We start from the raw sequence: 5,176 nt of genomic DNA on the forward strand, positions 1-5,176 counted from the left end.
AAGGACGAGAGGTTTATCTCGGCTCACGGTTACAGCTCATGGTCAGTTGGCTCTCAGGTAGAAACGGCACAATGGAAGGCCTGTGGGGAGGAAGCTCCTTTGTAATGGCAGCCAGGAAGCATGGAGAGAAGGAAGGAGACAGGAAGGGAAACACTGTGTAGCTTTCCGAGTCACACCTCTAGTAATACACCTCATCTGACCAGATCCTACTTCTGGACAGCACATTTAGCTATGGATTTGTAAGCGGATTGATCTGCTGATGAGCATCACACCCTACAAAGAAATCACCTAACAAAAGCCCACCATTGGAGCACATGAGTTTTGGGGGTCATTCTTCATTTCTACCATAACACCAAAAAGATTTACATTTACATGGTACCCCAAGAACTTTTTAGTTTTATTTCTTATGTTTTGACCTATTGATTCATTTCAAGTTAATGTTTTGTATTCTGTGAGACTGAGGTCCAGATGTTACTCCTTGCATGAGTATATCTGGGAGTCATAGCACCATTTGGTGAAAGGTTTTTTATTCCCATTGCATTATCTGGCACCTGTCTCAAAAATTAGCCATAAGAGTAAAAGTGTATTTCTGAACTAAATTATAATCCACTTATCTCTAGATCTAGCTTGATGCCAACCTGTATTGATCACTACAGACTTATAGTAATTGTGAATTCTCCAAGTTTATCATTTTTCAAGATTTTTTTTCCTGTTGTCTTTTCCTTTTTGGAGTTCTGTTTTGTTATTTTTGTTCTTATGAATTTAAATTTCAACCTGCCAATTTTTGCAAACAACAACAATAACAAAGAACAGCTATGATTTTGACTTAGTAGTTTTTTGTTTTGTTTTGTTTTGTGTTTGTTTGTTTTTTTGGTTTTTGGTGGTACAGGGGATTGAACTCAGACCCTTGGGCTTGCCAGGTGAGCGCTTATCCACTGAGCTATCTCCCCAGCCCAACAGCTATGATTTTGATAGGCTTGTGTTGACCTGACAGATTAGTTTGGAGAGTGTTTCCATCTTAATGATTCGACGTTTCCCTATCCACTGATCTGTGTGTCAGCATATTTCACATAACAATGCCTGGGATAACTCATGTGTATAAATAAAATGTTCATTTTGACCCACGGTTTCTGAATGTCCAGCCCGTCATCAGGTGGCCCTTTGCTTTTGACTTGTGTTGAGCCAGCACATCATGGCAAGAACATTTGGTGGGACAAAACTGCTGATGCCATTGTGAAGAGGCAGAGGAAAGAGCAAGGACAGAACCAGGACCTCATAGTCCCTTTGAAAGGCCACTCCCAATGACCTAGAGACCTGGCCTAGATCCCTACCTCTGAAAAGTCTCACCAGTTTTAAATCTGGATACTAAATCTTTATTTAACATGAGCTTTTGGTGGAGACTTAAGTACCATGTCTGGCCTCTGGCCTTACAATATATTTACAGTTTGCAGTGTTCAAGTTATGTACTTCTACTCTTGTGTTTTGTTTTGTTTTTGGTACTTGGAATCAGACTCAGGACCTTTGATAGGTAGGTGCTGTGCCACTGAGCTATATTCCTAAATATTTTTAAAATGCTATTGTTAATAGAATTAATTTGTCTTTTTCATTTTAGTTTCATTTTTACTTTTATTTTTCTTAGTACATGTTTGTAGTATATGATTACATTCATCACAAGAAATTGATAACATATATAATATATATAACACATCTTAATTCTTTTTATATACTCTTAATTTCTTGGTTTCATCCTTAGATTGTTAAGTGCTACCATAAGAAATACAATTTATTTTTATATCAATCAATGAAACTTTTCTGAATTCTTACAAGCAACACAGAAGGGTTCTAATTTCTTTATGTCCTGTGTAACCCTTAGTCTTTTTAAATTTTTAGTTCCAGTAGTTTTCTAGTGGGTTCCTTATAATTTTGTATATACTAGATTATGCCATCCTCAAAGAATGTTTTCTCCTTCTAACATGGATGCGCTTTACTTCTTTTCCTTGCTTCATTTCCCTGCCTGGAACTTTTAGTACAGTTTAATACAAGTAATAAGAATATACATCTTTATTTTATTCATGATCTTTAGGGGAAAATATTTATTATTTCATCATTAAGTATAACATTTATTATGGGTTTTTAGTAGATGAATTTCTTGAGGTTGAAGGATTTTTCTTTGTTTGATCGAGCCCCTGGCCCCTGTGCCTGCTTGCAGGTGCTTTAGTCCGCTGAGCTATTTGGCCATTTGACTGGCCCTAGAAACTCTTATAGTAGAGCCCTACAGTCAATATATAACAAGCTGCACGAGTGATTCTGTTGTTCCTCAAAGACTGAGAATCACTGCGATAGCGAATGCTGTGCTGCTGGGCCTGACTCCTTCTGTGGTGCCAAGGTACCTGTTAAGGTGCAGGGAATCTTGGCTGCTGCCATTGCTGTATTCTTCACAGGGATTGCCCTTACTGCTAGGGAACGTCCTGGTCCCAAATTCTACCCTCTGCCAGGAATAGTCCATGGCCAATGGCTGATCAGTGCATAGCTGATGCAGATGTACTAAAGTTCAATTTCTTGTCTCCAACTGGTACAACTCTAAAGAGCTTTCAGAGGTCCAGAGATCTCCTTAGGTCAGCTGAATCTTCTTCCCCTTCCCCGTCCTCCCTTTCTCATTCTCTTACACATGCATCTTCAGGACAAATTCCTCACCCCTAAATGTTTTGCACACAATGCTCTGTCTCAGAAACTATTTCAGGGTACTAGTCCAATATAGATTTGAAATGGCTCAGGGACTGATTTTAATAACAGAAGAACTAGAAACAACATGAATGCTCATAGTAGTAAAAGGGTGAAGTAAACTATACAACCTGTGAAAAGAACTAAAGAGAGACATGAAAAGATTTCTGAAAATACTAATTATAGTAAAAGCTAAGACGAGCACAACATTTATTATGCACTAATCACTATCTGAAGAACTTTACATAAGGGCGCCCAGGTAAAGACGAGTAGAGAACAGAACAGGCAAGAGTCCATGGGGAAGGGAAATAGCATATTTGAAAGTTCAGAGGCAAACATAGTCTTAGAATACTTCAAAAATTAGAATAAAAATTATACAATGCTAAGCATAGAGCGTGAGTAGAAAAAAGGCCAGAGATGAACCTAAAGAGTTGAGACAGTACTGAATGAAAACAGTACCAGGACTGGAAGCGCGACCATAGTCCACTGGCTAGACTAAGACTTGGACTAGGCTAGCTATGATGAATAGGGAGAACAAAGTCACAGGACAAATTTGGTAGCTCTGCTGTGGGAGGAGAAGTAGAGGTAGATTTGTGTGTGTGCTAGATATGAACCTTGTTGGTGCTGGGTGTAGACATATTAAATGAGGGATTTTTGACAGACATTCTGGTGAAGATAGCAAGTGTACAGAGGGGTGAGCACCTAGGAGATTTTACTGTGGTCCAAAATGGAGAGCTGGAAATATATGCCAGTTGGTCATGAGATCTGAATGAACTCCTTTAGGAAATGAGTGCCAGTGGGGAAACAAACGCATCAGTGGGCAGATCTGTTATGTCTGACATGTATATGTGAACAAGTTAATAAATAAATGCAAATAAAGGAAACTGTGAGTCTCTAGCTTTTAATTACTCTGCTTGCCTAGCAACTGGGTTACCTGTTAAATGATATAAAGGAATAGGAAAGGAAAAAAGATCACAGCAAAGGTGACCTGAGAAGAGTGTGAAGAGGGGGCCCGCAATATAGCTCATCAGTCTAAAGTGCCTGCTTAGGAAATCTTAGGCAAGTGCTGGGACCAAGGTTTGATCCTCAGCATGACATGACAGTGCCAGCCTCGCCCCCAAGGCAGGCTGAGCTGGCCACACACACACACACACACACACACACACACACACGCGTGAAGAAAATGGGGAAAAAAACAGGTAAAAAGGACTGATTTAGAAATCCAGAGAGTACAATGTTTAAGAGACCAAAGGAGGTTCAAGAGAATTGAAAGTGGGTCCAGGGTGACTAGTGAACAAAACAGAAGGAGTTTCAAGTAGCAGAGACCAAATTATGATGATTGAATAGTGCAAGTGGCGAGGAAAGGTACAGATGCGGAGGGAAGGAAGGAGAAAAGGAAGGAAAGAGGGAAAGGATGAAGAGAGTATATGGAATGTGTAGAAAGAAGTAATTCAAAATAAATAGTAGTACTCAGTAACAGATTGCCCATCTAAAGTAAAGTCTATCATTCTGGGGATATAGCTCAGTACCATGTGCATGCCTGGCAAGTGCAAGATCCTGAGTTTGGTCCTCAGTACAATAAAGTAAAATAAAATGAGGTATATGAAGAGCATAGCTTTGTGGCTTTGAGCAAGTCACTTAATTTCTTCTTATTCAATATTTATAAGTATTCAACATTTTAATAGATTATAAGGTGCTTATTGTAATGTCATATATACTAGTGACATGATATATACTAGCTACTCTAAAATGGAAGTTCTCAAAATAAAACAAAAGCTATCATTATTATATTTAGTAACACAGAACTACCATGAATTATCGTACTTTAATAAAACAGTGAAGTAGGTCTGAAGTAGAAATAGATTTTAAAATCACATTAGCAGCTATACCTCATAGACAAATTAAAAGATTAGAGGAGAAACATAGAGGTGAGAATTCATGTTCTACTTCTTGTCATTATTTGTCATCCTAATTACCATCAATATTGTTTATTAGGTAGTCTATCCTTTTAGGGAAGCTGGTGAACCGCTTTTTAACTGAAAGTGAAATATACACTTACTCTAGAGAGGTGTTATTTCTTTTGGCTTCAAGGAACCAGCTGGTGCTATGAAAACAGTCATAATAATGGGATTTTTCTACCTCCTGCAGAAAAATCTTCTATAAGAACTCATCTTTTTGTATGGGAACATTTTATTCACAAAAATCTAATTTCAGCATCCATCTTTTCAAAACTTTAAGAGCTTGATATGTTTCCTACTTGATTCCCATGTACTGTCTTGATTAGGATGAATGTGAATGGTTATTGGATAATTTTTCTATTGAGGGAAAGGTGAAATGCTTTCAAGAACATGAGCACAGGACTGAGGAGTAGCTCTGTGGCAGAGTGTATGTCTAGCATGCACAAGGCTCTGGGTCTGATCCCTAGTAGGAAAAGAAGAAGATGGAGAAGAAGAAG

The sequence above is a fragment of the Octodon degus genome, unplaced genomic scaffold (genome assembly GCF_000260255.1).
Source record: "Octodon degus isolate 3935 unplaced genomic scaffold, OctDeg1.0 scaffold00008, whole genome shotgun sequence".
NCBI classification, from domain to species: domain Eukaryota; kingdom Metazoa; phylum Chordata; class Mammalia; order Rodentia; family Octodontidae; genus Octodon; species Octodon degus.